Source organism: Eriocheir sinensis, chromosome 17, assembly GCF_024679095.1.
Source record: "Eriocheir sinensis breed Jianghai 21 chromosome 17, ASM2467909v1, whole genome shotgun sequence".
NCBI lineage: Eukaryota > Metazoa > Arthropoda > Malacostraca > Decapoda > Varunidae > Eriocheir > Eriocheir sinensis.
Window position 1 is genome coordinate 15,782,336 of NC_066525.1, and position 23,951 is coordinate 15,806,286.

Sequence of the window (23,951 nt, forward strand, 5' to 3'; positions counted from 1 at the left end):
AACATAAAATAATCCATCCTCTACAAAATATAAAAGAAAATAACACACAAAAAAATGCAATGATCAGCATAAAAAAAAAGCAAACAAACAAAAGAAACAACTCCGTCCTCTTCAAAAATAAAAAATAAAAAACCATCATAATCTAAAAATGTTGCAAGAAAGTTCCCATGAGGTTCACGGCTCCTCGCAACACGTGAGTGAGGTCCAGCCACTAAGATGTATTACAAAAGACACCATGAAGGGGCTGGAGGCGGTGGATGATAGAGAGCCAGAGAGGTCAGCGACTCAGCGGTGTGGAGGTGTTGGCGTTGTTGTTGGTGGTGGTGGAGGAGGTGATGGAGGTGGTGGTGGCGCCCAAGGAGGTTTAAGTGGCGCCGCAGAGGAGCTGACCGGGGCGTGGGATTGGTCTTGGTGCCGTTACGGGGAGGGGATGCTGCTTAATCTTCGTCTGAGGATTTATCTGAGAGAGGGAGAGGGAGGAGAAGGATGCCATATAGAAGGAGCAGGAGAGTAGGAGCGGAGGGCGACACACGTAAGCGCACACCTGCAGGGAGGACAGGTTTAATATCAGTTTTCTTGGGTAACTGAGGCAATTAAAGTGCTTGATGGACACGCCAAAGCGACGTATTCTCGGACGCTCTCGGTTCTCTCAACAAATATTCCCTAAGTCCACAAAGGAGATTGGTCGGGTTCTCATGTATTGTTTTCATATTCATAGTGCAGAAGCCTTGTCAAATTATCACCAGGATCATAAAACTACACCAGGAAATGCCCACAACCTCGACGAGAGCCTTATCAATTGTGGATGTGTATGCCACGAAATGTTTGAGGAAATGGGTATAAGACCAGCGAGGGGAGAGCGTGTCAGAACTCCTCAGTGACCTAGATGAACCTCAATAAAACACTCTTGAACCTCAAACTCTCATGGTCTTCTTAGTACACCGTTATTTAAACTGTGCAAAGTAAATTGTACTGCGTGACGAGACGAAACGCGACGTGATTTGGGCAGCATGCGTGTGTGTGTGTGTGTGTGTGTGTGTGTGTGTGTGTGTGTGTGTGTCGCCCACTCAGATGCCTAACTTCCTCGTGTTATGTATTGCCTCCACAATTACTATAAGGCTTTGTGAACCGGGTTATAAATCAGGCGCTTGGGAGCAAAACGAGGAGGGTTGGCATGGGTTAGGGCGTGTCCGGCAGGGTAAGTTACGCTAGGGTGAATCGGGTTAAGTTACGACACATTAAAAACAGGGCAGAGGAGATTTAGGCTTTGGTGAGGAGGGGAGGAGGAGGAGGAGGAGTATGGACCCAAGGTAAATTAGAGGGTGGGCGTCGTAGGATGTATGCGCCGTGGAGGTGAAGCAGTCATAGGAAGTTAAGAAGAAAGGGTTGAGTCTGAAGAGGCTTTTAATAAAAAAAGTAAAAATTTTTTTTTTAAAAAGAATCCAAAAGTCAGTGCCCTAAAAAAAAATGCTCAAAAGAAGAAAAGAATAAAAAGTCCTAGAAAGAGTGCAAGTCAATCCTAGGGAGGAGAAAAGTTCAAGTCGAGGATGTTCCAGAGTTTGAAGGAAGGAGGGATGAATGAAGAAGAATTAGGGATGAAACAAGAACAATAGATGTTGGACAGTAGGGATGAGCAGAGGTAGGCATAAGGGATGAGCTAGGGAGGGGAGGAGTGCAGATGCAGTTATGGAGTTCAGAAGAGCGTCAGGAGGGATATTAGGAAGAGCATATGCAGCAGAACATTGCGGCGGAGATAAGATGAGAAGAGACTATCAATAGGGAGAGAGAAGATCAGGCATAAAGAAGAGAGAGGAAGATGGGGAGGAGGAGAGAAGTGGGGTGGAGCCCCCTTCCTCCCTCCTGTCAGATCCATACGAGGACAGGGCCCTGGATCTGGACAGAAGAACACAACGACAGGGGACAACTGAGGGAGGCAGACAGTACAGAACCCCAGACGAGAACTGCTGATTTAGTAAGAGATGGCATATGAAGAAGCCAGTGGATAGTAGATGCTGATTTATAAGAGATGAGATGTGAAGTTTCCAGTTGAGATTTTGAGGTTGTTATAGTTGGAAGAGGTGATAGAGTTGGAAGGTGGATAGTTGGAGTTGTGAAAGAATGGGGGATAGTTGTTTGGAAGTGTGGAAGTGGATAGGGGGTGTCCCAAGGTTATAGGCGTGTAGAGGTAGTTCGTGCCTTCTTCGCAGCCAAGAGAAATGGTAGTCTAAGTCGAAAAGTGTTCCAGCCTCAGCCGTAGTCTTCCTGAATAATGCAAGTGGAATCAGTTGCGTGGGAATGGATAGGACAGTGGATTTAGGAATCATCAAGGTGGGAAAGGATCAATGAAGATGGATAGGACAAGACAACAAATGAAGAACACTGTTAAGGAATAGGGAAGAAGAGGGGTGGGAAAGACAGATATTAAACAGAACGGAGAGAACAGACAGAAGGGAAGAAGAGAAATAGAGAGGAGAGAAAGAGATAGGAAAAAACAGAGGAGAGAGAAGGCAAAAGCAAGAGGAGTGAAAAGAGAAAAAAAAGATTGATATCAGCAGCGAAATAAAAAAGTTTACCAGAAGATCAGTTAAGAAGTTTTCAAGAGTTACAGTTAAAAGAGAGTGATTTCACCAGTCCAGCCAGAAGGAAGAAGAATCAGTAAGACGAGAAAAATAGGATGAATCAGAAAGAAGGTGCTTGGGATTGATTTTGAAGCTTATAGAAAACAAAGAATGAAAAAACAATGAAAGTATAGAATGGGACGGTTGTAAATTGTTGGTTTGTCTTATTGGTAAATCACCCTTCTTGGAAGTTTGAAGGCTGTGTGAAGGCAGGCTTCTATGAGTTTGAAAGGCAGAGGCGAAAGAACAGCCAGGAGGCAGGTAAGAAGTTTAACAGCACACTCCAGGAGAATAGGAAGCCTTCTGATAAGGAGGCAGAGAGCTGAGAGCAGAACACCCAGGGGAAGAGAAAGGCCATTTGGCATAAAAAGGGCACAGGGCATAAAGGAAAGAAGGGGGGGGGATGAGAGGGAGAGAGGGGGTTACAGAAGAGTGTTTTGAGGAAGAAGAAAAGTTTGAGGAGAGAATGAGTGAGCAGTGAGAGTAGGATGAGTAGATTGATGAGATCCAGGACTGAAGAAGTGAAGTTGGAAGAAGAAGAAAGATGAAGAGTTGAAGTCAGAGGAAGTCAAAGAGAGAGGAAGTGTTGAAAAGCAAGGTTTGACATTTGAGTTTATTTTAAGAATTTTTGGTAAATGCGAAGATTTTTGGCAGAATTTTAAAGTTCAATGTAAAGTTCATAATTAGTAGTAGTAATCTTTTTTCTTAGAACCTCTCTATTCTATGCTTTACGAGACAGAGAAAGAGCGTGATTATACCTTTAAGCGTTAGTTTTGAGCTTTAGAGAAGAGGAAGAGACTGTAGAATGTGTATGCCTCATCCAGTGTGATGCACACCTCACACAGAGTCTTCCACACACAGAGCTAATAATCATTCCACAAAGGAGAAGAGAATTCATCCTCAAAATCGTCCCTGAGAGCTGAAGCAAATGCCAGAAGCATCGCCTCTTCGGTGGGTCCCCAGAGGATGTACAATAGCAATAGGACAGGATGCAGAAATAGGTTGCCAGAGGAGAAATAGATTGAGGAAGAGAGGTGCAAGAAGAAAAGCAAGGGTGAATAAATAAGAGGAAGAGGTAGAGAATTAGGCCCCGATCTAGAATGATCAAGAGAAATCAAGACAAGAAGTGCTGGGTGTAGGGTATAGTGCTGTGAGATGTTGGTCGAGTTGCATCTGGTCAGTGACCAGGTGAGTGGGATGAAGTCAGTGAAGAGGATGAAAGCCAAAAAGTGGTGGGGATGGAAGCAAAGGGGCTGGAGGGGAGTGGGTAGGAGAAGTTGGAATGTCAGTTGCTCTAGAATTCAAAAATAGTCAAAGAATTAGGGGAGTTAGGTGAGAGGTGAGATAAGCAAGGAATATTCAAATAGTTAATGACAGTGATGACTAGGTGAAGTCTTACAGAAATGGGAGAAGTCAAGAGAGAGTCAAGGTCAGCAAGGCACGTAGCAAGCGCACAGAGGCTTGCGCACGTATCAGCTTTGCTTTGGATTTTGGATTAGGATAGTAGGAGTAGGAGGAACAGAGTAGAGATTGCTGTCAGTAGCCTCAGAGTTTCAGTAAGGAGTAAAGAAGAAGGTAGAGAGAGGGAGAGATGATAAAGGAGATGATGAAAAGAGAATGAGACCGACAAGAAGGAGAAGAAGAAGAGAAGAAAGAGGTTCGAGGAAGGGACACCTCTCTCGGCAGCCAGAAGTCCTCAACTCCCTCCTGGAGAATTCCCTGGCCCAGGCGTGGAGGCAGGCGAGACTCGGTGATATGAAGCCATTTTTTTTGAATTTTGAATTTTGGAAAAAGGTGTATATGTTATGTGAATGTAGTGTGGTGTGGATAAAGAGAGGATCTGTCTTTAGATGGGCAAAGTTTCTTCACGACGTTAAAGTTTGGAGGTTCAGAAACGAAAAAGGAAAACCAAAGTTAACATACGCAAATAACTAAGACGTGAATGCGGTTATTTATGTATTTAGAATGAAGAGTTTAAATTCGGGATCTTTGTGGTATCATTAGTGTATGAAGCTCCCGCTGATGGGCTGAATATGTTAACCTAGAGATACCCACATTTAGAGAGGGATAGGAAGAGGAGGAGGAGAAAGAGGAGGAGAGGGGCATCAGCGAGGTATATATAGATCCCACGGATGATATTACAGCTCGGTCTATGGGAGGGGGAGGGCCGGATGCTTTCTGCCACCACCATTACCAGCGCGGCCACGACCATACCGCCACTAATGCCACACACACACACACACAAAAAAAAAAAAAAAAAAAAAAAAAGGGAAAAAAAGAAACATATCAGCTCTTTATTCTGTAGCGGTCAGCAGAAAAGAAATGGAGTAACGAGTTGATGCCGCCTCTGATAATCTACATGTTTGCTGATGATCGTGTGTGTGTGTGTGTGTGTGTGTATGTGTGTGTGTGTGTGTGTGTGTGTGTGTGTCCCATGTTCCACTTGGTATGCATGGTTCTGATTCGAGGTGGTTCATTCGCGCGCAGACACACACACACACACACACACACACACACACACACAGATACACCAACACTACACACACACACAAAAAAAAATGGGCACTATCTCACTCAAGCTGAATCCTCATGAACGATAAGAACGAAGCCACAAAGGTGTAAACGTACCCATGCGAGCCGCGGGACACCGCACCAGCACACGGGAGGGGGGGAGGGCGTGACGCGTAGTGATATCTTCTGGGCGGCCACACATCTGGAGGCAGCGGGCACGGGGCATCTTGTTTACGCACGCCCTCACGCATCGGGAAGCATTATTGTTGCAGCGCGCCACGCCCAGACGCACCTTTGCACACCTGGACGCGGCGAGGCACACCCAGGAACATCCCCATGCGGTAACTTTAGGGCCACAGGTGTTCAAGGCTCGCCCAGCACCTATGTGAATCAGTGCGTTGAGATCGATTTTGACTTGACAGAAAAATGAAGTGACAGGAGTTTACGGCGTTCACGTTATCTGTGACGCAAAGAACGAAAGCAACATAGATCCGTGCACATTAGCGAAGGGGAGAGGAAGGGGAGGGAGGAGCAGAAGGACATGACTCTTTGCCCATGACTCGGCGAACCGGTGCATTACGGTTGCCAAGCTAAGGGCTGATTGGGTAAGGGTGAGGCGGTGGTGGTGATGGTTGGGGATGGTGAGGCGTGCCGTGGGGTTGTCTCAGCAGTGGCGGTGGTGGTGATGGTGAGATGAGCATTATTGCTTCTGGTGGCGGTTGGTCTGAGTAATTGTTAATGTTGTTGTGAACGCTACTGTTGTTTTTGTTGATGGTGATGCTATTACTTATGATCGTGCTGCTCCTCGTCGTCAGTCACGGTAGCAATATCAATCATGGCTGAAGTGATGTTTGTATTGGTCATTTGTGTGAGTTTACCGTCGTCACTAGTGGTGGTGGTGGTTGCGGCATTCCTATATACACTGATAAAGTCACAATGCATATGGAGGACTTAGTAACGAGCTGACCTTATAACAGTAGACCTTGAGTAGCGGGCTTTTTTCATTACTGTTTCCTTTATTTGCCCTTGAGCAGTTTCCTTTCCTGTAAAAAAAAAAGGGTACAGCTAATGTCGGGGTGATCAGGGAACAGACAAAGATAGCACTGACGATGAAGACAAATGCAGTTGTGACGAGGGCAAAGACACATCAGCATAACTTTGAGTGAGGTAAGCATGCAGCGGCGGCGCATGAGAAGGAGGTGGTGGGGAGGTGAGGGGGAGTGGTATAGGAATGACACAGTATTGGTGATGATGATGATGGTGTTGCTGTTGGTGGTGGTAGAGGAGGGGCAGCATTGGTAGTTGTGGTTGTAGTAATGCTGGTGATGTATTTCAAGAAGGTGGCGTGTAGGTGAGGGGGGTGTTAGGAAGGACACAGTATTGGTGATGATGATGATGGTGGTGGTGGTGGTGGTGGTGGTGGTAGAGGAAGGGCAGCATTGGTAGTTGTGGTTGTAGTAGTCCTGGTGATGTATTTCAAGGAGGTGGTTGGGAGGAGGTCGTGAAGGGGATGGTAGGAAGGACGCATGTTGCTTATGATGGTGCTGGTGGTGATGGTGGTAGATAACGGATAGCATTGTCAGTAGTGGCTATAGTAGTGAAGAGGCAGCGTTAGAGGTGGAAGTGATGGTTTTAGTAGTGGAGGAACAATATAGTGGTGATGGTTGTAATGGTAGTGTTGATAGAGTACGGACAGCATTGTTAGTGGTAATTGCAGTAGTAAGGAGCAGTATGGTGGTGGTCATGATAGTTGTAGTAAAGACAGTATTAGAGGTAGTAGTGGACGGGAGGTAGTTGCCGTAGTAGTGGGAAGGGCATTATATTAAGGTGATGGTGGGTATACATTGATAGCGATGGTTAGAGGGGCAGGAGCGGACGAGAGGCACCAGCTAGCAAGTCGTGTAGGTGTGATATTCCTCGCCCGAGAAGGCCCGCCAAGCACTTTGTCGGTGAGGGACGAGCGATGTTATGATAATGAGCTGACATCATCGGGTCCGGCGCCTATTTTTCTCGTATTCTTATCGCATAGAAACCCTTTCCTGGCCAGTCATCCACGCCCCTCACCTGCCTGGTTGTGGCCTCGAGGGGGGAGGGGATGGAGAGAGAGAGGGAGGGAGAGGGGGAGGGGGTGATGGGGCAGAACGACAGACAGGCACAGACAGAGAAAGAAAGGTATTAGTGTTTCGCCAGCACGGGGCCGTTAAGAACCATTGCCTCACCGCTCTTTGCTTCACCGGCGTCCGTTTATCCGTCGTTAATTATAAGTCGACGCTAATGAACCCTCTTCACGCTCACGCCCTCCCCCATTCCCCGCCTTTTTTATCGCTAAGCTCAAGCTCCTCTTCGCTTCGCTCCCCCTTCACCCCCTCCCTCCCGTCTCGCTTCCCGCGCCAGAGACGAGATTGCTCGGAAGCGTAAACAGTTTTCGGTTTCGCATCTGCACGTTCGCTAAACACTCACACGCTCTTGAACACACACACACACACACACACACACACACACACACACACACACAGAGGACCATCTTTACAAATCGCTACTTCGCACCTTATATAGTCTTGCCCTTCGGATTCTCCTCAAGGGGCGTTCCCAGGCGGTCACACACGTTGCCTTCCTCACTTATTCAAGCACGCACCATTCGCCAGCCTCAAACCCCTTCCTTCAGCCACCTAAGACATCCCCAAAGTCCTTCCATTAGCCGTATAAGGTAGCAACAGAAGCCCTTGTTTTAGACGCGTAAGGCAGTAGCACCCAAGCCAGAGGGAACACGCCAGGGCCATAAGAAGCGCCACTCCCCATCTGTTGCCTCAGGGGTGACACTAACCACCCCCGGCGAGCCACTTTGAGGTCGGGGCCAGGTAATCACTCTCGAGCTTACCGTCACAAGGCACACGAGTAAGAGGTCGCCGAGGAGAGACCTAATGGCCGTCGTGGGTGCTGCTCGGTGCCCCCAACACCCAGCAGCCCATTGCCTAAGGGTTCAGAAGGGCTCAGGAAACCGCTCCCCCCACTACCATCGCCACCACCACCATCCTCACATTTATCTTAGTAGCTGTTCCAGAGGGCATTCTAAAACCTCCTGGATACGAATTATTGGTCGCGCGTTCTGGCGTTGCTAAAGTAGTATATACTCTGCGCATCGGAGACGGACTGCGTTGGTTACTGTGGCTTGGTTCTCGTGGGAATGGGGCCCATATTCTTAGATGCTTTGGGCTCTCTCAGCAAATATTTCCAAAGGCCACAAAGAAGATTAGTCGGGTTCTCATGAGTGTCTTTTACATTTACGGTGCAGAAGCCTTGTCAGACTATCATTAAGCCCATACAGCTGCTCATGGAAATACCCGTAACCTTTATCAAAACCTTATCAAATGTGGATGTGTAAGCCCCGGATTGTTTGAGACTGCAGGGCTTTCGGAGTCTGCCACTTAGGACTCTTCACGCATGGTGCTGGTGGTGGGCCGATGCGCGTGTTATTCTGGACCAGCGTTGCCAGATTATCGTATTCACCACATTGTATTTATAATTTTTAAGCCTCAAACTCTCGTACCTGCACAAATAACGATAGAAAATTAAAGTTAGCGTTATAGCTGTTATTTATTGATGCTCTTTTTTTTTTTTCCTTTTTGCCATAGTTATCGGTCCGAAACTACGAAAATGCAATGCGATGAGTACGATAATTTGGCAATGCTGCTCTGGACTGCTCCTTTGGTGTATGTCTCATCCACAGTAAATGTTGAGACTCGATTCCTGACGCCAATTGTCTCTCCCTCAAGAAGCGTTTCGTCACACCAACCGAGCCACACGTCCGCTGGGGCAGTAGGTGTTGATAAGAACCGTGAACAATGTGTAGCCTTTACCCATTAAAAAGTTATGAGAAGAACCGAACTTTAACCCCGAATGGTGACTTTTATGAAGCGTGGGACTGTTCGTGACCCGCTGTGGCTTTAGGTAGCTACTTAAGGTTTGTGGGTGTCTGGCTTAGGTTATGAGTGTGATTATGACATTATTATCATTATCGTTTGCGTGGTAATAGTAGTGGTAGTAGAAACCATAGTAGTGGTAGTAGTAGTAGTAGTAGTAGTAGTAGTAATAATAGTAGTAGTAATATAAGTTGTGGCAGTTGATGTGGATGTTGTTGTCGTCGCTGATGTTGGTGGTGTTGGTACTACTCCTCCTCTTGTTGTTGTTGGTGGTGGTGTTAAAACAAAATAAATAACAGTAAAAGTAAATGCACTCGTTGTCAATAGCATGGCGTAAACGTAACATCAGAGCTAAGCAGCACGTTTACAGTACTAACATCAACACAACTACCCATTTCCCTCCCCCCCCCCAACACACACACACACATCATATCTACATCAAAAGGCACATAATTGCCAACGTAATCACTTCGCCACACACCCTCCCTTCGGATCCCACACACGATTTATTTTCAGATCAAATGACGTATAAGGTTACCTATGCGGCCACACCTGCCCCGGCCCGCTCAGGTGTGTGTGTGTGTGTGTGTGTGTGTGTGTGTGTGTGTGTGTGTGTGTGTGTGTGTGTAGACAAACCCTCAATATGCTGTTTATATAATACGAGAACTTCAATTTCTTTTCTTCATTTGTCTTTATATATATTGTCTTGCATCTCGTATTTACTTCCTATACCGTACGCTCCTTGATGCATGCGGGGAGGCGTGTGCGTTAGAAGGAGGAGGAAGATGAGGGGGAGGAGGAGGAGGAGGATGTTATGTATGTCCGTCACGTGCTGGGGAGGCAAGGCACGAGGAAGCATGCATACAGGAAGGAAGGAAGCAACAGCAGCTGGAGGGGATCACTGCAGCTCCTTCCGAGACTCCTTCTTTAGCTGAGGAGACCATGGAGGAAGAAAGTCGTAGTTCTCGCAGTGTATGGTGTATATTACTAACTATTAAGCTTTATATATATTACCTGAAGATATGTCAAATGAGGCATGCCAGACTTAAAGCCACAAAAAAAAGGATACACAAGGATATTTAAAAAGACAATACAAAATGCTAGACGACCAACGCAAGGCAGCTCCTGAGAACAAGTTATCCATGTGTTTCTTTCCTGTCTACGAATCTGTTCGACTTCCATTTGAACCGTTAAATCGTGTGCATCCCTATCTTATCCAAATCCATTATGCAAGAGTTAACCAATATCTACATTCTTTCATCCCTTTCCCTGATAAACCCTGAAACGGCCTTCTTTTGCACTGATCAGGTAACATTCTTAGATCCTTAGAGCTTTTCCTTTCTCTCGGAGGTTGACGAATATTGTAGGTTGGGTTAGTGGTGGTACAGGTGGGGAAGGGAGGAGAGGGAGCTTTTTAATCAAGGTGCTTCTGCGACACATCTAGCCAAACACGTTATCGATATTGATGCTGAGGTGTCTTTGTATTTGTTTGTGTGGGTAAGTATGTGTGTGTGGGTGTGCTGCATGGGTGGAGGGAGTGTGTGTGTATGTGTGTGTGTGTGTGTGTGTGTGTGTGTGTGTGTGTGTGTGTGTGTGCTAACGTTACTCTCGTTCTGCTTGTAGTCCCGTGTAAAGAAGCCACCTGGTGTGTGTGTGTGTGTGTGTGTGTGTGTGTGTGTGTGTGTGTGTGTGTGTGTGTGTGTGATTAAAGAGCCATCATCACCTCCAACAATCCTTCACCGCAGCGTAATTTCCCAGACTTACAAGATACACATTTTTTTAACTCCCTCCAAAACACTCTGGACTGAGGAAGCGAGGTGAATACGCAGACGATCTAATACACTTTCACAAAAAACCCCCAGCAACGTGACCTCCTACTTGAAACGTGACATACTTTAGCGTTATATAAGTCTTCCTGCTTTTTGGTTGCACGTCTCTTAAAGGAATACCCTATACTCTTGGTCATCCCTATGCTGTCCAAATCCCTTATGCAAGAGGTAACCGCTATCTGCATTCTTTCATCCATTTCGCTGGTAAACTCTGGGACAGCCTTCTTTTGTCTGCATTTCCTCCTGCCTACGACTTGAACTTTATCTCTAGAGGGAAGTATCAAGACACCTCCATCCAAAAATGATCTTCCTTCTGGCCACTCTGTTTTCATTTATTGGAACAGCGTTTGGGGGACTTTTTTTTCTTGAGTTGTTTCCGTTGCTGTAAAAAATAATAAAGTAGGGTAGATAATACATTCACCTTGAGTGCAAGTAATGTAGATAGGGGATAAATATTATACACTTAGCGTTATAATTCGTGTTAAAGCATGAAAGAGGGAAGGGAAAGGGAGAAGGAAGCGTGTTTGTGAATGTAGACAACCGACAAACTACTCTGGCCGCATCTGTTCCAGTTTCTTTTTTCTTCATTCTTCTTTTCCTTTTTTTTTTCCTTGAGACTCGTGGGACCCCTCCTCTGTTTCTTCCCAGCAATTTTCCCGAAGTTACGAACATTCACAGTATTATTAGTAATTAGTCGTTGTTGTAATAGCAGCGATGATGAAAAGGATGAAGGCAGTAATAATAGCAACAATAATAACAGTAATAATAATAATGATAATAACAATGACAATAGATAATAGCAATAAACTACTGTCAATGGGTACGAGATAAGCATATTCAGGTTCACGGAGATAGGCAAGAACTGGTTTACAATTCGGTCAGTGGATGAATGGAACAAATTAAGTAGTTGTGTTGTTCGTGCAAATACAAGTGAGAGTTTCAAATGGAGATTAGAGAGATAAATGGACGAGGAAAACAGATGGTGAAGAACTCTTTCTCAGGGGCTGCCATGTGTAGGTTGACTGACCTCTTGTTTAAGCAGGAGAAATAAGGAGGAAAAGCAGGAGAGAAAGAAACAGAAAGAGCAGAACGAAAATAAAGGTGGAAGAGGATGAGAAAAGAGAGGAAGAGCAAAAGGAGAAAGAGCAAGAGGAGCCGGAGTAAAAAAAAAAGAGGAGGAGCTGGAGGGGAGAATGACAAATGAGGAGGAGGAGCAGAAGGAGAAAAAAAGAAGGAAGAGGAAAAAAATATATTAAGAACAGAAGAGATGTAGCGGCAAATGGAGAGCAGGATAAAAAAGAGGAGAAAATGATAAAAAAAGGAGCAGGAGAGAAAAAAAGGAAGAACAGGAAAAAATGAGAAGCAGAAGAAAGAAGAGCATAAGAGAAAAATATTAGGAGCATAAAGATAATAAAAAGGGAGGTGCAGAAGGAAGAAATAAAGAGGAAGAGTAGCAGGAGCAGGAGGAGGACGCTGCAGAAGGGTACGCATACGAGTGCCGCCGCCGGTCAGGTCTCGTCCCGAAGTCCTTGTCCCTAAGATGGTCCCGGCGACGTGCGGTTCATTTCCCCGCTGTCGTGTTCCTCATTAGCCCGTCAGCTTCCATTATGCCGCCGCAGTCAGGCCGCGGCGGAGTTATGCTACATTTATTTATATTACGTTCCCCGGGCGGCCAGACACCCCTAATTAGCGTCACCTGTAGACCTGTTTTCGTGGCGGCGCGGGAGGTGCGGCGGGACTTGGTTTGCCTCGCTCGGGGGGACGGGGATGACTTTTCATGTTTACTGTGGTGCGTCTGTCATCCCTGTGTCCAGCGTCCACAATCAGCGTCGCAGAGACCTGCCGTGCTCATCTGTTTGGCCTTGAGAGCCGCGGGGCGTCATCGTGGCCCGGACAGCCGTTGTTATATACGATAAAGCAAGGGAAGTGGACCAGGCCCGGGGACATGCTGTGGTGCCTCGTCCCGCGCGTGAGTGATGGTGACAACCCGCACACCTGTACCACCAACACCTTAATTGCCGCCGAGCACCAAGAGCAGCACCGCCGGCACTCGCACAACAGGTAGCAGCGACTGGATCTCGAACAACAGGACAACAATGTAAACAACACCGTAGCTAATAACATCAACAACAGCCAACACCGATAGCAACACAAAATAAAAGAAAAAAAAATAGAAAAGAAGAAGAAGAAGAACAACAACAACAACAACAGGCACTCAGCTCTCCGCTCTTCGTTTGTAGTAAATTCGAGTTTCCGTTTTCTCACAGCGCTTCGCTTTTGTGTGTTCCGCGTAAACCTGCTTTGGACGTTTTCCGGGAACACTCGCTCTGCTGTTTGACTCTCACTCCCGACGTGTTGAGGCTGCCCTGCGTGGCGTGGAGTGGCGGGTGTGGGCCGATAGGGACTCTGCCAACACTCATCCTTACCTAGGCATTTTCTCTCCCACCAAATAAAACATGGCGTCCAAACAAGGATATATTGAAAGTTGCTGTCTTGTGCTTGCCAATAATATTCTCTTTTGTTTGTTTGGGCGAGGATCAGGAGGTTCATTGGAGCGATCTTTGTCTGTCGTTACGGGAACATTGATGAGACGCGGTCAGCTGAGGCGTGTAGCGGGGCGAATGTGTCTATCGTGGGTTGCCTTCTGGATGTAGTCAAGTTTTTCTCATGTTTGACGCTCGATCGGCCGACTGGAACCTCCGCCGTGTCCCTCCAGCCTCGCCAGGTGGAGCAGGCCAGCTGAGGCGGCACACAACGGGCCCCTCGCTGCCCCCCCTCACATCACCCATACTGTCCACATCCCATGACAACCCACGCACCGCCCATTGCCCGCCACCCATGATCCACCGCCCACGCCAAACTACACTTACACTTAGCAACTCATTTTCCACCTCATACAGGAAATAACACTCAGCCCTCCTACTCTATACAATCATTTGTGTACACGCCGCCCACTGTACACACACACACACACACACACACACACGCGCCGCGCACTGGACAACAGATTGGCACCGTGACATCATCGTCTCGCCAGATTGTGTATAATTTGTCCCCACTGTGGTGCGTAAGCGAGAGAGAGAGAGAGAGAGAGAGAGAGAGAGAGAGAGAGAGAGAGAGAGAGAGAGAGAGAGAGAGAGAGAGAGAGAGAGAGAGAGAGAGAGAGAGAGAGAGAGAGAGAGAGAGAGAAATGGCACTTAATTGTAATCTCTCCGTATCTGACTGGTGAGTGGCGTGATGAGCCATTAACCGCCCACCAGCCAGTCAGCCAATCGAAAGGAAGGAAGGAAGGCGGCGTGGGAAGAGCGCCGTGCAGACGATCGACGGAAAGCTTGTAACAGTGGTGGCGGGGGGGGGGATGAGAACCTCTGATGTACGCGGAAGAGGGAAAGAGTGAAGAGTGAAGTGCGGGGCGGCGTGAAGGTGGACAAGGTGGCGGCGGCGGCTGTTCTCTCCTCTGCAGGGGTTGTGGCAGGGCTGAGACACCGGCTGGCTGACGTGGGACACATGGCGGGGAGCGGCAAATGACTTGATGTAGCGCCGTTAACGCTTAATTTATCTCTTTCTCACATGGCAGGGGGATTCAGGAGAACCCGGCGGCGTGTAGTGGAGTACCGTTTGTCCGCCGGGATCGTTGTTCTATAGGTGGTTATCTGTCAGGTATCCCAGTGGCGGAGAAAAAATAAAACTTCTAGGCACGCGTACAGGAGTGATTAGGGTCGAGAGGGAAGGTGGAAGGGGGAGGATGGATGATGCTCGTGACCGCGGGATTGTAGGCATGTGATGTGCGGTGTGATGTTCTTGATCTTGGGAACGACTTAATCATCGTAAAAGACAGAATGACGATGGAAAGTGTATATCCTGGTAGTGGTGTGTGTGTGTGTGTGTGTTTTTCGTGTTGTGTTCTAGTCACGCCTTCAAAGGGTAGAGGGGAGGAGTGAGTGAGGCGGGGAAGGCGTGGGAAGAACAGCATGTAAAGGACCGCTGCGGGACGCATCGTCTGCTTGGCGTGAGTGCTCGCAGGGCGAGGCTGGATACTTGTATGTGTGTGTATAATTCAAACTCTGAACTTGCGATCAGCAGCCAGTACCTCCGCAAGTGAGCCTAGAGCTCACCTCACCAACACACTCCCGAGAGGCGGGACCCAACCCACGAGAGGCACTCGGTTATTACCCATTCGCTGATGGATGGACAGACGCAGAGAGAACGCCTATCCGCCTCCATTCCAATCGGGGAGCGTGCTACCTATTGCCCTACAGGAAATTTAAAACATACATGCGCTGCGGACAGGATTCGAACCTGTGCGGGCAGAGCCCAATGGATTTCAAGTCCATCTCCTTAACCACTCGGACACCGCAGCTGTATCTATAGATCGGGTACTTTCGGCGTTTTTTCCAGCAAAGAGGTGATAAAATGATATGATGGTAAAGCACGTTCTTTTATATATTTTTGCCTTGTTAATTGGACAGGAATTCTTAGTTTGGTGTCGAGGTAATCTGAAAAAAAAAAATAGAAATAACATTCACCAGCAATATATTTACCAATATTAGAGACGTTCTTTATTGTGTGTTTTACTCTCTCTCTCTCTCTCTCTCTCTCTCTCTCTCTCTCTCTCTCTCTCTCTCTCTCTCTCTCTCTCTCTCTCTCTCTCTCTCTCTCTCTCTCCCATCATATGAAATACTTCCAGTCGTTTTCATTTCCCTGTTCTCCCGTTATTGCTCATGAGCTCTTCTCGTTGAGTTTACCTTCCCACCATGCGCCTCCTCTTTCTTTTCATTTCATCCGCCTACGACTTTTGTGTTGACCCGTGTGTGTGTGTGTGTGTGTGTGTGTGTGTGTGTGTGTGTGTGTGTGTGTGTGTGTGTGTGTGTGTGTGTGTGTGTGTGTGTGTGTGTGTGTGTGTGTGCCATGCAATTACGCACACAAAAGCACCGTGGCACAGTCTCCTCACGCCCTGTAATAACGTTTTGAACTTTTGATGGAGGCCTTGCGGGATGACATATGCCTTCCCCCTTTCTCTCTCTCTCTCTCTCTCTCTCTCTCTCTCTCTCTCTGTGTGTCAGGCCACCAGGTTACCTCAGGTGAAATGACGCAATGCTGAGCCCTCGAGCACCGCGCACCTGTTGAAGCGAGTGTGTGTGTGTGTGTGTGTGTTGTCTCATCACTCATCGCCTTTATTTAACTTCCCTTCTCCTCACTCCCATACCTTCCCTTTCCCTATCTTCCTAACATGGCAAACGTCTTTTATCTTTCTCCCGCGCTTATGACGCTGCCGGCACCATCACCACCACCACCGCCACCACCACCTGTCAGGTCACACGAGGGCCGCTTGTGTGTGAAGCTGAGATTTATGCGAGAAAGCCAAAATTGTTCGTGAGAAACCATGTGTGTGTGTGTGTGTGTGTGTGTGTGTGTGTGTTATGCAATATGGTACGTGCAAAAAAGAAAAAAGAAGAGGAAAGAAAAGAAGAAAAATTTGAATTCGAAGCAAGTAACCTTCACATTCTTCACCATAGTATACGACTCTATTATCATGTATATATCCTTTTAGCATTGCTCGACACTGTTCCTGGTCAATGAACTTCCCAAAATGTCGGGGGTGGGACGGGACGGAGAAGGGGAAGGAAGAAGATGGGTGCTGCGAAGGTGGTGGGAGAGGAGGATGAGGACAGGGTAATGGAGGCTGGGAGAGGAGGAACGAGCTGAAGGGCGAGCAGGTAATGGTGTGCTGAGAGGGAGAACAGGGAAAGAGAAGCACAGTGAGAGAGGGGAGTAATGTGCAAGGAGTATAGGTAAGGAGGACGAGCCGGGAAAGGAAGAGAGATGAGGTGGAGGAGGAAGACGGGAAGAGCGGAGTAAGTAAAAGTGGAACTGAAAGATAATGGTGGAGGAGGGGATATTAAGAAAGGGAGATTAGGCAAGAAGTTGAGAAAGATGAAGTGAAGGAGGAAGTTGGAACGAGAGGAAAGGCGGAAGGCAGGAAGAAGGTAATGGGGGTTGAGGACATATGAAGATGGACTGGGAGAAAAGCAAAGAGAATATGAGATGGAGATAGAGATGACTGAGAGATAGACTAAGCAAGGGGGACGAGAGGAGAGGAGGCTAAAAGAAACGTAATAAAGGAGGAAGATGAAGACTTGACGAAAGGGGAGGCTTAATCAATCTAAACCAAACAAAAAGATCGGAAAGAAAAGAGATTGAAGGGTGAAAGACTAGAGAAGAAGGAAGTAGTGAAAGAGAAAGAGACCAGGAGGAGGAAAGAACGGGAAGGGAGGAGGAGGCCAAGAGAGAGAAACAGAATGAAGACTTGAACCGCTTTACCTCACTCAACCTGACGTACACGAGGCGAGGGAGAGACAAAGGTACGGAGAAACAGAGGACAGATAAATAGTCTGGGAGATAAGATTGCGCGTTGAGGGTTTGGTATGGTGGACAGACAGACAGCTGCGGGAGATGGACAGGACAGGGTAGGGACGTGTTGGAGGAGGGGGGTTAGAAGGAGGAGGGAGAAGAATGGATAGTAAATGGATATGCACACAATGGTCAATGATGCACGTCTGCCCATGAATAGAGCAATACATCACACACACACACACACACACACACACACACACACACACACACACACACACACACATGGTCGGGCCAAGGTGGACTGGCTGGGGGACAGAGGCAGCGCACAAGGCGGCTTCACCTGTTAATGAATCACAAGGTGCGCGCGCAGGTGTGTGTTGCTTTATTTGTGTTGATCAAGGTGGCCACGGCGCAGGTGAACCCCACATCCACGTCCATGCATGCACCCAAGGAATGACTAAGAAGGAGGAGGAGGAGGAGGAGAAGGAGGAGGAGAGGAGGATAAGGTTGATCCGTTCTCATACGTCTTCCTTCTTCTTGAGTCCTTGGTCTCTGATTTCGTTCTTTTTATTAATCTCTCTCTCTCTCTCTCTCTCTCTCTCTCTCTCTCTCATACACACTTTTTATATATTCTTTTCATTTTTCTTCACTTTTTCCTATATTTTTCCTGTTCTTTTTTTGTCTTCCTTCATTAATGTTTTCCTTCTTTATGTTCCGCAAGAGGCAAATCACAGGGTATTTAAGAATCGTGCGCATGTATTTTCTCCTTGTTGGCAGTTAGTTGTTTTTTTCCTCATTTCAAGTTAGGAAGGGATGTTGACTGCGCTTTACACACTATCTCTTTTTTTTTTCATTATTTTCTTCCTTCTCTTTTTTTTTTCTTTCTTAATTCTTTTTTTCCTTTCTTGTTCTTCTTGTTCTTGTTCTTTTTGCTCTCCATTTTCTTGTTCTTGTTCTTCTTCTTATTATTATTATTACCATTATTATTATCCTCCTCTTTCTTCTTTCCCTTCTCCCTACCCTTCTCCTTCTTCTTTCCCTTCTCCTTCCCCTTTTCATTCTTCTTTCCCTTCTCCCTTCCCTTCTTCTTCTTTCCCTTCTCCCTTCCCTTCTTCTTCTTTCCCTTCTCCCTTCCCTTCTTCTTCTTTCCCTTCTCCCTTCCCTTCTTCTTCTTTCCCTTCTCCCTCTTCTTCGTCTTCTTATTGTTACTATCATTATTATTACCATCGTCATCACAACCATCAATTGCATGTCTTATTATTACGTCAGTCACTGATTAATGATTCGGTATCAGTTGCTGCGTTGTTGTTGCTGTTGTTGTTGTTGCTGCTATTGTTTTTTTTGTTGTTGCTGTTGCTGTTGTTATTACTATCTTTATTGCTTCCATATTTGTCTTGCTTAGGTCTTCATGGCATTTAGTTCTATCAGGGTTTCTTAAATTTCATAATATTTTACTGCTATTAACTTGACATTTATTTTGATGCTAGAGGCTTGGTCTTGTTTATCTTAGTTCATGGTGTGTGTGTGTGTGTGTGTGTGTGTGTGTGTGTGTGTGTGTGTGTGTGTGTGTGTGTGTGTGTGTGTGTTTGGTTAGGTTAGGTTAGGTTGTGTTAGTGAGAGAGAGAGAGAGAGAGAGAGAGAGAGAGAGAGAGAGAGAGAGAGAGAGAGAGAGAGAGAGAGTCTTTTTCTAACCCCACACAACCACCGCCCATTCGCCAGTGAGGTTCCCCGACTTGTCAGACCACGCCCACCCCGCCCACCCGCTCCGGGCTAACTAGGAGGAGGAGGAGGAGGAGGAAGAAAAAGAAGAAGAAAAAAAAAAAAAAGAGAGAAGCATATGAATAATAGTAATAATATGAAAGAAAATATTATAAGAGTCTGAAGCTGACGTCTGAATAAGGAGGAGGAGGAGAAAAAGAGAAGAAAAAAAACAAGTGGTTACAAGAAGGGTGAAATCTAGAGGGAGAGAAGGAGGAGGAGGAAGAGGAGAAGGAAAGGCGAAGAAGAATGAATAATGCTTACAGTAAGGATGAAATGTTGAGTGAAAGGAAGAAGGGGAGAAAGAGGAATAGAAAAAGAAGAATGTAAAAGAAGAGGAGAAGGAGGAGGAGGAAGAGGAGAAGGAAAAGCGAAGAAGAATGAATAATGCTTACAGTAAGGATGAAATGTTGAGTGAGAGGAGGAAGGGGAGAAAGAGGAATAGAAAAAGAAGAATGTAAAAGAAGAGGAGAAGGAGGAGGAGGAAGAGGAGAAGGAAAAGCGAAGAAGAATGAATAATGCTTACAGTAAGGATGAAATGTTGAGTGAGAGGAGGAAGGGGAGAAAGAGGAATTGAAAACGAAGAATGTAAAAGAAGAGGAAGAGGAGGAGGAGTAAACGAGAAGAAGAATGGCTACCAGAGAGTCAAGTCAGGCCTAACACTCAAGACCATCACTTCCTTACCCTTCATGGGCCACACGCAGCACCACCTCCTCCCCGCCCCTTCAGACCCCTCTCGCCCTCTTCTCCCTCATGATATATTTGCATCGCTTACTCTCTCTTCCTTCCATGATAATTTAGTGATGGTTCGATATTTTGAGTTATTGCTGGATTTCTACATTTCTCGTATTTCCTTCCTTCCTCTTGGCTAGTGTTTGTTTTGTTTATTCTTTTGTCTTTTTTTTGTTTTTTTCTTCTCTTCCTCTCCTTCTATTTCACTGATGGTTGAATATTTTGAGTTATTGTTTTACCTCTCTTTTGTTTCTTCTTTCTTCCCTTTTCTAGTGTGTATTTTGTCTCCTCTATTCTTTTTTTCTTTTTTTTTTGTTCTTTCTTCTCCCCCTTCGGTCTCTTCACGGTTGGCTTCCCCTCAATCGACTGATACCATTAAGGGGAGAGATCTTTGAGTCCACTGAGGGAAGAAGTGGAGGAGGAGGAGGAGGAGGAGGGAGGAGGAGGAGAAGGAGGAAAGCGTTAGGGCGTGCGTGGTGGATGAGGGGGAGGAGCAACCTACCCGCAAAGGAACCTATGCTTAAAAAAATATGAGGGGCACAGTCGACTTGGTTCCGAATTGAGAAATAAATCTGTGGAAATGATGAGACGATGAGATAAGAACCGGGGAAGGGAAAATAAATAAGAGGAGGAGAAGGCGGAGATAACATAGGAGATAGTAGAGACAGCATATAAGGATGGATAGGAGAAGGAAAAGGCAGAAATGTAGGTGGAGGAGGGAAAAAAATAGGAAAAAGCAGATGGAGAGGAGAAGGAGGAAACAGAACAGAGAGCATAAAAGAAGGAGAAGGAGAACGAGGAAGAAGAGATATCAAAGGAGGAGGAGGAAAAGAATAGGAGGAGGCGAAGGAGTGAGCACAAAAAAGACGGTGTAGGAGGAGGAGAAGACGGAAGAAAGGAGGAAAAAGAAAAGATAGCATAAAAGAAGGAGGAAGAGGAGAACCACGACGATGAGGATGAACAGATAACACTTGAGGAGGAGCTGCAGGAATAAAGAAGGACCTATAAATGCCTTAAATGAGCTTGTTAGAGGGACGAATAGGGACAAGGTGACAGGGGAACAAGCTACGGAAGGGGGACAATGGGAGAGGCGGCGATAGGCAGAAGGCTATGGTTACAGATGGGTGAAGGGAGCCACTCGGGGAAGGAGGGGCAGAAGGCGTTGTTGGTGTGACCGAGTTAAGAGAGACAAAGACGCCGCCATCACCTCCCGATCTCGCCGTCTTGAGAGGGTCTTTGTTTACACTTAGTCGAGGCTCTTGACATCTTGGGCACAACTTTGATTTTTTGTCCTACTCTGGTTATCGGATAATGGATACTGGCCCCCCCCTTCCTCTTCTCCTCCACTTCCTCCTCCTCTACCGTTACAGAAAGGAGAAAAAGGGAGAGTAGAGGGAAGAAGCAGCGGTAGAGGACGTTCAGGCGAGGTAATGCTGATTTTGGAAAGTAGGAGAGAAAATTTGAAGTGAGGAAAACTGAAAAACAGACGTAGAGAGGAGAAAAGGGAAGTAGAAAAGGAAGAAGTAGAAAGGTAGAGGACATTTAGATAGTGTAATTTTCTTGATCTTGCTGTTTTGAGACTAATGGTTTTGGTAGTGAAAAACAAACGAAGAGAGGAGAAAAAAAGAGAAAGTAGAAGAAGAAAAGTAGAAAGACAGAGGACATTTAGATAGTGTAATTTTCTTGATCTTGCTGTTTTGAGACTAATGGTTTTGGTAGTGAAAAAACAAACGTAGAGAGGAGAAAAAAAGAGAAAGTAGAAGAAGAAAAGTAGAAAGACAGAGGACGTTAAGATAGTGTAATTTTCTTGATCTTGCTGTTTTGAGACTAATGGATTTGGTGGTGAGCTCTCGTTGTCTGCTTCTTCTTTTTTTCATTATTACGTATACCACTTTTTTCCATGGTGGGGGAAGTCGGTTGCGGAGGGGCGTCAGGTAATAAGGTGATCTAATCTTCTTGCCACCTCCCTTAATCCCACTTAGTCCACTAGCCTGCTCCACCTACGCTCCATTTCCTGCACTTTCAACTTTTTTTGTAGTCTTTCCTATCTAGATCTTTTCACTCCTTTTTTGTTCGGTTTTATTTCTGATTATCATCCCATTGCCTTATTTGCTCCTGTTCTTCTTTTCTCTCTTCCTCTATTCGGTTCTTGAGAGATAGAGGAAAAGAACAAGACAAAAACTCACTCGCTATGATGGACTTTGTAGCCATATGGAAGAAATCGATGTGACCAGCCCTTTTTCTTCCTCTTCCGCTTCCTCCTCCTCCTCCTCCTCCTCCTCCTCCTCCTCCTCCTCCTCTTTCATTCTTCCTCCCGCTTCTCCTCTTTTTCATCTGTATGCTCACCTTCCACTCTTTCTCTATCTCTTTCCTTTTCTTCAACATCCTTTTTCCTCCTCTTCTTCCTCCTTCTCCTCTTTTTCATCTGTATGGGCACCTTCCACTCTTTCTCTATCTCTTTCCTTTTCTTCAACATCCTTTTTCCTCCCTTTACTCTTCCTCCTCCTTCTCCTCTTTCTCCTTATACATTTCCTTTTATGTCTCTTTTATTCTCCTTTTCTTCCAGACACTCGTTTTATTCTCTCGTGCCACTTCTCTCCGTTTGTTTTTTACTCTCCATAAGTTCCTGTTCTCCCTCCTTCTCTCCTTTTACTTCCCCTTCTTTCTTTACACCTTCTCACCCACTCGTTTAACTCCCCATTATCTCTCTCTCTCTCTGTCCCTCCCTCTCTCTCTCTCTCTTGCTCTACCTCCTCCCCCTTTGGTGTGAGGACCTTGACGTGTGCCAAAAACAGTCTCCTCCTCCTCCCCCTCCCCCTCCTCCTCCCCCGCCTCCCACTTTGCCCCCTCCCTGTGTCCGTCCATTCATTACGGGCACATTTGCATCCAGGGGGTGAAGCCGTGTGTGTTGACGTCCCCGGGGCAGGGCGGATGGAAGGGAAGGAGACATGAGGTATTAGGTCGTTGAAAAATGGGGGCAGGAATGAATGAATGAGATGAAATAGGATGGAATGGAAGGGGAGGAGCAGGCGTGGAGAGAGTATGGGGGAAGGAAGGAAGGAAGGAAGAAAGGAGTTGAAATAGGAAGACGAGAAGGGAAGTTGTGAAGCATTTGGCAGTTTTAAAGAGGTATGAATGAATGAGGATAAAATTGGGAAAATGTGAGGAGGAACAGGGGAAGTAATTTATGAATGAGGATGAAATAGGAGGGAAGGGAAGGGAAGGAGGAGCAAGCATAGGTCCAAGGATATCAGGGAGGATGAGGGAAAGAAGGAAAGAAGGAACGAACGAACGAGGACGGACTAGAAGAAAGAGAAGGAAAGGAGGCACCGGCATTATTATGAGTACCAGGCTTGTGTGTGTGTGTGCGTGTGTGTGTGTGTGTGTGTGTGTGTGTGTGTGTGTGTGTGTGTGTGTGTGAGATTGAACTAGTTAAACGCTCCCATCGAAACTCGCTGAAGTAGTAGCGGCAGATGGTGAGGATGATGGTGGGTGATGCTGGAGCCCATGATGGTGATGATGATGGTGATGATGGTGGTGGTGATGCACGATACTCTTCTTCCTTGAAAGTCAGGTTGGTGTCAGGTGATTTTTTTCTTTTCTTTTTTCTTTTATTTATTTATTCTATCTCCATCTATCTATCTATCCATCTATCTATCTATGTATCTGTCTATCTATCTATCTATCATTCTGGTCTGCGTTGCTTGGGTCTAAGTCTCGTCTTAGGTTTTTTTATTATTCTCTCTATATATATCTCTATCTATCTATCTATCTACCTATCTATCTATCTATCTATCTATCTATCTATCTCTCACTCTGGTCTGCGTTGCTTGGGTCTTAGTCTCGTCTTAGGTTTTTTTATTATTCTCTCTCTCTCTATCTCTATCTATCTATCTATCTATCTATCTATCGTCTTAGTCTCGTCTTAGGTTTTTTTTATTATTCTCTTTCTCCATCTATCTATCTATCTATGTATCTATCTATCTATCTACCTATCTATCTATCTATGTATCTATCTATCTATCTATCTATCTCTCACTCTGGTCTGCGTTGCTTGGGTCTTAGTCTCGTCTTAGGTTTTTTTATTATTCTCTCTCTCTCTATCTATCTATCTATCTATCTATCTATCTATCTATCTATCTATCTCCAACTCTTGTCTGCGTTGCTTGGGTCTTAGTCTCGTCTTAGGTTTTTTTTATTATTCTCTCTCTATCTCTATCTATCTATCT

At 46.0% G+C, this 23,951-nt stretch overlaps 1 protein-coding gene and 1 non-coding gene across 8 annotated transcripts in view; one reads left to right on the top strand and one right to left on the bottom strand.

The window, feature by feature from the left end:
• LOC127000010 (uncharacterized) overlaps positions 1-23,951 on the top strand; it is a 238,333-nt gene that overhangs the window by 32,807 nt on the left and 181,575 nt on the right. The gene's annotated exons all lie outside the window — the stretch shown is intronic.
• Positions 15,157-15,238, bottom strand: Trnas-uga (transfer RNA serine (anticodon UGA)). The gene has a single exon. It is a non-coding gene; the product is annotated as a tRNA-Ser (tRNA).